Here is an 11,398-nt window from a genome sequence, read left to right on the forward strand (position 1 = left end):
ACTTCATGTGTCCTTACCTTCAGCAAAGCAAGGTCTTCTTCCTTCAGATGAGAATTTGCTTCTCTAATCAGAAGCCTGATGTAGTAAGAAACTGAGTTCTTAGACATTGGTAGAGAAGGCTTCTTGATAGCACACCATAAGGCTTCTGATTGTCCTCGTAAAGGTTTTGACCTTCTTAGATAGTACTTAAGAGCTCTAACTGGGCAAAGTACTCTCTCCAGTTCGTTCCCCACCATGTTGGACAGGCTTGGGATCTCGAACGACTTAGGCCAAGGACGGGAAGGAAGCTCGTTTTTAGCCAAAAAACCGAGCTGCAAGGAACATGTAGCCGTTTCAGATGTGAAACCTATGTTCCTGCTGAAGGCGTGGATCTCACTTACTCTTTTACCTGTTGCTAAGCACACGAGGAAAAGAGTTTTTAATGTGAGGTCCTTAAAAGAGGCTGATTGGAGCGGTTCAAAACCTGATGACATTAGGAACCTTAGGACCACGTCTAGATTCCAGCCTGGAGTGGACAACCGACGTTCCTTTGAGGTCTCAAAAGACCTAAGGAGGTCCTGTAGATCTTTGTTGGAGGAAAGATCCAAGCCTCTGTGGCGGAAAACCGCTGCCAACAAACTTCTGTAACCCTTGATCGTAGGAGCTGATAGGGATCTTACGTTCCTTAGATGTAACAGGAAGTCAGCAATCTGGGTTACATTGGTACTGGTTGAGGAAAAACTGCATTGGCCTTGCACCAGCTTCGGAAGACTTCCCATTAAGACTGAAAGACTCTGAGAGTGGATGTCGTCCTTGCTCTGGCAATCGCTCTGGCTGCCTCCTTCGAAAAGCCTCTAGCTCTTGAGAGTCTTTCGATAGTCTGAAGGCAGTCAGACGAAGAGCGTGGAGGTTGGGTGTACCTTCTTTACGTGAGGTTGACGCAGAAGGTCCACTCTAGGAGGAAGAGTCCTGGGAACGTCGACCAGCCATTGCAGTACCTCAGTGAACCATTCTCTCGCGGGCCAGAGGGGAGCAACCAACGTCAGCCGTGTCCCTTTGTGAGAGGCGAACTTCTGAAGTACCCTGTTGACAATCTTGAACGGCGGGAATGCATACAGGTTGAGATGGGACCAATCCAGCAGAAAGGCATCCACGCGAACTGCTGCTGGGTCTGGAATCGGAGAACAAAACAAGAGGAGCCTCTTGGTCATCGAGGTAGCGAATAGATCTATGGTTGGCTGACCCCACAGGGCCCAAAGTCTGCTGCAAACATTCTTGTGAAGGGTCCACTCTGTGGGGAAGACCTGACCCTTCCGGCTGAGGCGATCTGCCATGACATTCATATCGCCCTGAATGAGCCTCGTTACCAGCGTGAGCTTTCGATCTTTTGACCAAATGAGGAGGTCCCTTGCGATCTCGAACAACTTCCTCGAATGAGTCCCTCCCTGCTTGGAGATGTAAGCCAAGGCTGTGGTGTAGTCGGAGTTCACCTCCACCACCTTGTTAAGCTGGAGGGACTTGAAGTTTATCAAGGCCAAATGAACTGCCAACAACTCCTTGCAATAGATGTGAAGTGTCCTTTGCTCCTGATTCCATGTTCCCGAGCATTCCTGTCCGTCCAGTGTCGCACCCCAGCCCGTGTCCGATGCGTCCGAGAAGAGACGGTGGTCGGAGGTTTGAACAGCCAAAGGTAGACCTTCCTTGAGAAGAATGCTGTTCTTCCACCACGTTAGAGTAGACCTCATCTCTTCGGAAACAGGAACTGAGCCCGTCTCTAGCGTCATGTCCTTTATCCAGTGAGCAGCTAGATGATACTGAAGGGGGCGGAGGTGGAGTCTCCCTAACTCGATGAACAGGGCCAGCGATGAAAGTGTCCCTGTTAGACTCATCCTCTGCCTGACTAAGCATCGGTTCCTTCTCAGCATGCTCTGGATGCATTCTAGGGCTTGGAAGATCCTTGGGGCCGACGGACAAGTCCGAAAAGCTCGACTCTGAAGATCCATACCCAAGGAGACAATGGTCTGGGATGGAACGAGCTGAGACTCCTCAAAATTGACCAGGAGGCCCAGTTCCTTGGTCAGATCCAGGTCCATTTGAAAATCTCCAGACAGCGACGACTTGAGGGAGCTCTTAAAAGCCAGTCGTCTGACGGAGCCGGACACAAGATCATGATACTGCTGCACAGTCTGTAAACTGTCAATCATGGGCAAGCGAGGAAGTACAGTGACAACCCGAATCTGTCTAGACTGTCTGGGTCGTACAGACAACTCCTTAACGGGTTGCTGAGGTTGCCGCACTGCGTCACAACAAGTCCCTTCTGTTGGTTGTTGAACGTCTTCCCCGTGACACATTGACTCCGTAAACAAAAAATCCTCTAACAAGGACTAAGCTTGGACTGCATGTCATGCAACGCAGCTCAAGGTCTATGGGAGCAGGTGTGGTAACAGACGGGATTAGCGGCTGAAGTGTAACCATTACCTTCCCTGTAAGCATGTTATGCTTAAATAAAAGTCCATAAGAGGTTATGCAGCTAAAGGCTCCCTCCAAATGACAGAGTCCTCAAGGGAATATCAGAAGGAGGGAGAAAAGAACTTTCTCATCTACAGGGACCTTATCCTAGAAAAGCTAAGTTCTCTGAGTGAGAGTTCACTGGTGCAAAGCAGCAGACTAGAAGGCAACGTTATGAAACTGCTTGACAGTCTAGTGAGTTGGCAACAACCCAAGATGTGCTGAGAAGCATGCGGTAAGGTATGCAGAGCATGATGTATGCAGAGTATGCTGTATGCAGAGCATGCTGTATGTAGAGCATGTTGAATGCAGAGCATGCTGAAAGCAGAGCATGCTGAATGCAGAGCATGTTGTATGCAGAGCATGCTGAATGCAGAGCATGCTGAATGCTGAGCATGTAGTAAGCAGAGCCTGCTGTAAGCAGAGCCTGCTGAAAGGAAAGCAGAGCGTGTGCATGGCGTTTAACATTTCTCAGAAATTCCATGACCAGTGCTAGAGTGCTTTATGCATGCTTGCATGGGGTTTAAACCATGGTATGCTGAACAGCAGAGTCAGAACGAGCTGGAACAACAACAGAGGTTTCCTCAACTTGATGGAAAACCTGAGGTTCAGACTGCATAGGCTGAACAACAGACGGAGCAGAAGGCAGGTGCAAGGGTGAAGGAGGTTGACTCCTAGCAAGAGTTGCACCCAAGGATTGCACCAGCTGAGCGGAGGACGGAGGCGGAGTAGTCCGTTCCTGTTCCTGAGAGATGAGTGGAGCATGAGAAGGTTGAGGCTGCGCAGAACAAGGTAAAGTTCTAGCAAGCTGAGGCTCCTGAGGCGCAAGTGCATGGTGTAGATGAGCTTGCCTAGATGAGGGTTGAACTCGGTGCAGCGCTGGTTGAGCAGACAGACTCACGGAGGGGAGAGGTTGTTGTACCCCAACCGAGAGTTGCACCACTGGTGGAGCAGCAAGGGGAGGAGGAGGAAGAGTGTAACTCTCCTGATCCCAAAGCAAGGGTTGCCTTAAAGAAGGCTGAGGCTGAACAACACTGTGAACAGCAAACTCCGAAAGTGGTTCAACATCGTACGCCTGGCAGATGGTGCTGCGACCAGGCGGAGCAGGTGCAGGCTGGGCGAGCACAGGTGCAGCGAGAACAGGTGGAGGGAGTGCAGGAGGTGCAACACTCTCAGCCCGACACTCACGCATCAAGTCCGAAAGCTGTGCTTGCATGGACTGTAGAAGAGTCCACAACATCATACGCCTGGCAGATGGTACTGTGATCAGGCGGAGCGAGTGTAGGAGGAGGGAGTGTAGGCGGAGGCGGAGGAGCAACACTCTCAGCCCGACACTCACTCATCAAGTCCGAAAGCTGTGCTTGCATGGACTGTAGTAGAGTCCACAACATCGTACGCCTGGCAGATGGTACTGTGATCAGGCGGAGCGAGTGTAAGAGGAGGGAGTGTAGGCGGAGGCGGAGGAGCAACACTCTCAGCCCGACACTCACTCATCAAGTCCGAAAGCTGTGCTTGCATGGACTGTAGTAGAGTTCACAACATCGTACGCCTGGCAGATGGTGCTGCGACCAGGCGGAGCAGGTGCAGGCTGGGCGAGCACAGGCGGAGCAGGTGCAGGCTGGGCGAGCACAGGTGCAGCGAGAACAGGTGGAGGGAGTGCAGGCGGTGCAACACTCTCAGCCCGTCACTCACGCATCAAGACCGAAAGTTGTGACTGTATGGACTGCAGTAGAGTTAACTTGGGGTCGGCAGACACTAAGTTCTGCTGAGGTAAAGCCTTAACAGCAGAGATCTGTTGTGGCAGAACCTTACTCCTCTTAGTCGGAGTGTAATCAACTGATGACTGAGGAGAGTCAGAGCTAACCCAATGACTGCATTCGGGTTGTGAACTTTAACTTCGTACGTCTGGCATAGGTCTGGACTTAACGTTTAAGAAGTCTTGAGACCTGAGACCAGCGTTACTCTGCCTTTATTTTCTCCCCTAATCTCTTCTGCAGACGAGCAAAATAAGGGCTCAATCGTCTGCGGGTGGGAGTGACGGTCTCGGTAAGACACGCCCACAACCACCGAGAATACTTCTGTGCGCCGATCAAGGCCTGCTGAACCCTTATGCCCTTCGACATTGCTTCTCCCCTGGGCTTGGGAGCTTGCAAGAGGTCCCGGACTGGGAGGACGACTGGCGCGCACAAAAGTACCCTCACGCACTAATCACTTATCACTTTGATTTCTGTTTGCACTTATTTCACTGAACTCGAAACTTTAAGTGGTTTGTACCTGAAATACGCAATTCTATCCTTTCTCAAAGTTAGTAATTGCGACAACAGAATTACAATGTAACAGAAAAATCTAATGAAAGATAATTCAGTGGTTGGAAAGAGACTAAACACTAGATTACTCTAGAAACGTTTAGTTTCTTCCCCTAAAGAGACTAGGGAGAAGAGCAAAAAACGATAACGACGTTACTCGTACGCCTGGCAGGCTTGAATGAAACGTTTATCCTATTTCTCCCTCCGTCTCTATCTCTCTCTCTCTCTCTCTCTCTCTCTCTTGACTTAGAACCTGAGAGAAGAGCCCAATCATATATATCGTTAAAACATATTATTGTTAAAGGAAAAAAACTGAAAAGTTCCTTTATTAGGATCAAAACCATTAAGTTAAGAAAGAATGAACAAAACGCTAGACACGGTTACTCTTACTGCAACGTGAAACCGTGAACATTCTTTCTCTATCGTAACGATAGAGTGCAAGTTGAACGTTCTGAACGTCAACAACTGCAGAGACAAAACAAAACGTTAGTTCAACTTTGAAAACAGTACGAGACTATCAAAGAAATTCTTTCAAAAACATTAAAATAGCATAATATGTTAACAGGTAAAACCGAAATGACGGGCTCAAAGTTAATTAACTTCGGTAAAAGACCGTCTACTATTAGGAAGGTCGAATATAAACAAATATAAAAATTAATTTAAATGAGTTTATAATAAAAGGAAGTTAATCGAGGAGGCCTATAAGAGGCGGAGAGATATAAAATAAATCTATAACTTTTGTTAAGCAAATTTAAGAAAGAGAGTCTATACTCTCTTAGACACCAACACTTCCGTCTAAGGGAAGGGTCGGCCATTGAAAGGTGAACGAGAGTTCATACTCTCTCGTCACCAAAATTAATCAAATTAATTCCAAAAGCTAACTAAGCTAATATAGAAGTTTCCAGTAAAGCGACAGCCGAAATCAAAGAGAAATACTTCACCAAAGTCGTGAAAATACTCCAAGAACATAAGCGTATCCCAGAATGTCTTGCCGGAAGCACGACAGAGGAATAATTGAGGAGGTGTCAACAAGAAGTACTTGAGTACCTGGCCACAGGTGGCGCTGGTAAATACACCCCCTTCTAGTATTGTGATAGCTGGCGTATCCCTCCATAGAATTCTGTCGGGCAACGGAGTTGACAGCTACATGATTATCGGGTAAGTTTAATATTGAAAAAAATGTATTTCTGCTTATCCTATCTTAAGTTACATGTTTCTTAGGTCTTAACACTTTCAAATTATGGGACATGAATTTGAACCCAAACAAAACACAAAAGTATCACAGTCAGTAGGTCGAAGACAATGTCTCCTCAACACCCATATCTTTGCATTGACAATGTCTCTTTAATTATATACAACTAATTTAAAATTTTAAGTAAGAGTTCTTTAAATAGAAGATAAAAGAGCAAGTTAAAACTGGTTACAAAAATTTTTAACAAGGTTTCAACAACTGGTGCAGTTGTTACCAGTAGGTACCGGGGAAGCTCCAACCCCCCTGCTTATTCATTACAACTTCACTTTTATTGCGAACGGGACTTCCTGAAGTAGATGATGGCAGGTAACATTAGCGTAAAGAATAAAAATAAAAATCATTACCAAATTTTTCATTTGTTCCAACACGAATTCAAACCATCATTCTTTACATAGGAAACTCACCTTACAGTGGGTGGAAGTCCTCTTTCCAACTGGCTGAAACTTTATTACTCAGGACCACTGCATCTAAGCATCCTGATTACACGTTAACCAGTGGCATGTCACTAGGATTGAGTCAGTGGCCCTCGCAAAGGTGGGAAGTGAGTGTCAGAACACCATGACACTATCTAAGCAAAATATAAGCAATTGGTTAGCAAATATAAACACTGTGGTTCCCCCAGAACCCATCTCCACCTCGTAAGGAGAATGGGGATGTAACAATACCACCAGATATATTAACTAAACAGCTACACGGGGCTTGTTGCAGTTGATCGAGATCCAGATGACAGGAAAGATGGCTGCTGTACCCAAAGTGAAGGGAAGATGAAGAAAATAATAGGCCAGTCATTGTTTCCAGTCATGCCAGACTAAACCCGTAACCTAAGTCCTCGAACAAATGCTAACAGTCCTGTAAGGGAGAAAAGGTAGCCCTTGGGCTTATAGTATCCTGCTTTTCAAACTAAGGTTGTAGTTTGGCTAGTAATAATATATTACTAGCTGAGCAGCCACAACAAGGCCTAGAGAAAATTTATCTAGGGACCTCTGTGTTGTCTTGCAGGTAGTGGGCTGTGAAGATGGTTTGGAGACTCCATTCCCCTGCCCGTAGAACTTGCGTACCAGAAAGGCTCTTTCTTACACCCTCCCAACATGAGCTTGGAGACACGCCCTTCCATGCGAAGAAGGGGGAGAGTTAACGGGACAGTTAATAACCAGTCTAATCCAAGAGGAGGTCGTATTCTTAACGATTCTCTTTTTTACCCTTCCTGTACTGACAAACAGATGTTTTGTAAGGGGGCAAGCTCCTCATGTATGTTTGAGATAGAGCCTTATCAGGACAAAAAAGAACTGATCCGGAGCATCTGTTACTTCCCAAAGACTTGAAATCTGAAAGGAAGCACATCTGGAGCCAGAGACCACCAGATTTTGTCTTCACAACAAACTCAGGGACAATGTTGTAAAAACCTGCTCCCATCCCCCGAATGGACGATGTCGTACAAAAGACCATGCACCTTGCTAACTCCCTTAGTTGAGGCCAGGGTGAGCAAAATGACCGTCTTGAGAGTCTAGTCTCGGAGAGTCTCGACTCGACAGCTCCTTTCAGGGAACACAGAGCTTCCATATGTTTGAAGGTGGTGATCTAACTTCCGATTATTATTATTATTATTATCATTATTACTATTATTACTAGCTAAGCTACAACCCTAGTTGGAAAAGCAGGGTGCTATAAGCACAAGGGCTCCAGAATGGTAAATAGCCCAGTGAGGAAAGGAAATAAGGAAATAAACTACAAGAGAAGTTTAAGAACAATAATGAAATTTGAATAAAGGAAGTTGGGGGAAGTGTACTCAAGGCTCCGTACAGTATGAGCATAGAAAATTCTGTTAAAGAGGAAATATTGACTCGTTTTAGTCTAAAGACTCAACTCAAGGTGAGCCATTGCATTTTACGGAAGACACAAAGCATAATTTTCCTTCCCAGAAGTAAAAATTTGGTGATTAAAGGGATAGTGGCTCCTAGAGGAGAAACACTCCTTCCACAACACCAACAACAAAAAATTGCCCACTTACCAGGCCAGACTGAGGATGATGACCTGCCAAGGTATCTAGACATCTGTTTTGTCACTGGTTGCGACAACCCTCTTCGAGTGAGGAAATGCTGGATAACCTCCAGGCGTGAAGTCGTAGGGATCTGACTGATCTGTGGAAGATCTGGATGAGCGGTTGACACAACAGGTCAGGAAGGGGAAGTAACTTGCTCGGAACCTCCACCAGCAGCAGTAGGAGATACGGGTAATATTTCATCAAGATGTAGAACCAGGGAATGCACAAACGCCCAGGTTGTCCCACAGGTGTTGTAAAGAATCCTGGAATGCCGCCTGTGGGTCTGGTACTGGTGAGCAGTACACAGGAAGTTTCTGGTTGGTGGATGTTGCAGAGGTCTACAACTGGCAAACCCCAGTCATTACATTGTTGGCTATATGAGGATATATTGATTGATTTAAAGTTTTCAGGCATCCTGACATCTGAGGTCATTGACGCCGGTAACATTTAATTTATGTATACAAAAATAAAAGATAAAATAAAATAAAAAATAAAAGAGTATTCAATTAAAATCATAAAAGTTGAATGCAATAAAAGTTAAATATTTTTCAGAAGACCTGCTTCTGAAATAAATCTAAAAATGCCACTTGCATGGTAGGACACATCATTTCCAAGAATCTTGGCAAGGATGAACCTGCCACCCTCACCTCGAGCCTCAAACAAATATCTATTCCGCAAGTTGTTATAATTGGGGCATTCAGTCAACAAATGCCTTACTGTTAGAGGTACTACACAGTCGTCACAATACGGTTGGTGTTGGCCCTTCAGCAAAAACTCGTGTGTCAACCGTGTGTGACCAATACGGAGACGACAAAGAGACGTCTCCCATTTTCGGGGCATCATATTATACCTCCAAGGAGATATGTCATTTGTTATCACTCGCATTTTATTGCCATCTTGACTATCCCATTGCTGTTGCCATTTATTGCAAACCAATTTCTTGATGTCAGGTAAGAAATCATCACAGGGAATGGGATACCTTCTTGGCAGCAACTCTGATGCAGCCTCCTTAGCCAGTGAATCTGCCTTCTCATTCCCGGACACACCTACATGTGCTGGAACCCAACAAAATTGAACTGTTATACCTCTCCGTCCAATAAGGAAAAGCCATTCTAAAATCTTTAAAACTAGAGGGTTGTAGAATTAAAAACTTCCATAGCTTGAAGGACACTCCTTGCATCACTAAAAATTGTAAAATTACCCTCCTTCTCCAACGCTATTTTCTCAATAGCGGTTAATATGCCATACAGTTCGGCAGTAAATATGGAAGCGGTCAGAGGAAGTGCACAGACCGCTTGTATCCAACTATCAAAATCTTTATGCTCAGATTATCTGCAAAGATGTTCTTCTTGTCTGCTATGAACTGGGCTGACAGAGAAATCACTTTGTCCTTTGTCCATCGTAGGATTTTAACGGCTAGTTCACAAAGTTGTCGTGAAATAGTACATTTTTGTTTGTTCAAGTACACAACTATGGTCGTGCTGTCGCGCATCAACACTTTTGAGTGACCTGACAAAAGCTGTTAAAAATGTTGATGAGCAACAAATGTTGCTTTCAACTTGGGGAGGTTTATTTGGTAAAGACGATCTGACTCAGACTGCAGTCTGGAGGCCATGTGCTGTAACAAGTGAGCCCTCCACCTTTCTTTTGAGGACCATCAAATACGGGGGTGGAGAAAGGTCTACGCCCCTAAGGGGGTTGGAGTCGAGACTCCACCAACTTGGGTCTTTCTTCTGCTCTGTCCCCACCAAATGAACATTCCAGGAAGGTTCCTGCCCCGAGACAAAGACTTCTTCAGTTTCCATTAAAGTGAGCGCATGCAAAGATGACCGTTTGGAACCAGACACTCTAACGATACTACGTGACTCAACAATCACTAATTAATGTGAACTGGTAGCAAGTCTCGCCACTTTGAATCTTGCGATTCTGTTCTGCGATGGGAAGACATTTGCTTGAACGGTATCTATTCGCATCCCTAAGTATACCATGTCCTGATTGGGCTCTAACTTTGACTTCTCCCTATACATCACAATCCCCAGATCGAGGCAAAACCAGAAGTCTGTCTTAACGGATAAAGGTCTCCACCGAGTCCGCCAGTCATCCACAAATGCTATAGGCATGGGCCAGGGGTTAAACGACCATCACTCTTGCCCGATCTACCGTCGGAAGAGGCATAATTAGAAGTGGCAGTGGGGAGGGTACCAGGAGAGGGAGGAAGAAGTCAAGATTTCTTTGATTTAGAGGAAGAACTCAAGGCGAAGATTCCCTATGAGTCTTCTTTTTCCTCCTGCCATCACTCCCACTGGGAGGATGGCCACTCCTGATGCTTATCACATGAAGAAGCCTGCAGGAGTGTCTTCTGCACAAAGGGCAAAATCAATGAGGATCTGTACCAAGGCTAACATAAACATGCGCAAGAGCGGACCGCTATGCCAAGACAAACCCGCATCTCGGGAAACCTCAAAGGTCACACAAGCGAAAGAAAAAGTATTGATTGATAAAGTTTTCAAGGAAAATTCTAGGAGCATGGAAGAGGATGTCTGCTTTCAATCACAGATGAAATCTAAAAAGTGGTTGTAGTGAGTGAGCAGTGAGCAGCGCCTCCACTAACCACTAGTAACATCCAGACCAGTTGATGACAACTTGTCAAAAGTTTCAATAGCCCCGTTCCAGATTGCGCTGTTATGTTCTCCCATGTACAGAATGATGGTTTGTATTAGTTTCGGAACAATTTGTAACCATCTCTCTCTTCTCACCATGGTTATTTAGGTCTTGTTTTAAAGTCTATATCTTGACTACAACCCTTTCATTATTACAACTTTCTCTAGGTATGGATTTAGGCTATACAGTATAGCTCGGCACTCGGGACTGTAACATCAAGCATATCTCTCAGGTGACAGCACTGAGTACTTGCTGAGACACCATAACCTTAAGCATATCTCTCCAGTCACTAGAAGTGACTTCATCGCTTACCAAGCAACCGGCTGCCAATAAGTGAGCTTGAGAACAGCGAATCAACAGCACTCACTGCAGTGTCTCTTACTCGCATGCGTAAACAAATAAGGAAACACACATCCTTTATTTTCTAAAAACAGTTTCATGAACTATGTATCATGAAAAGTGTAAGATGTGCATGTGTGCCCATTACTGAAATAATTGGATTTCTTAAAACATTACAAAATACTTCAAGACACTATAACACTTTGTTATATGGGTCAAACTTCTCATTTGTGCCAATATCCTGTTAACTAATGAAGCTTTACTTCCTTGAATTTTATAGAAATACTACATGCCTAAATGTAATGATAATCG

Source organism: Palaemon carinicauda, chromosome 28, assembly GCF_036898095.1.
Source record: "Palaemon carinicauda isolate YSFRI2023 chromosome 28, ASM3689809v2, whole genome shotgun sequence".
Lineage (NCBI taxonomy): Eukaryota > Metazoa > Arthropoda > Malacostraca > Decapoda > Palaemonidae > Palaemon > Palaemon carinicauda.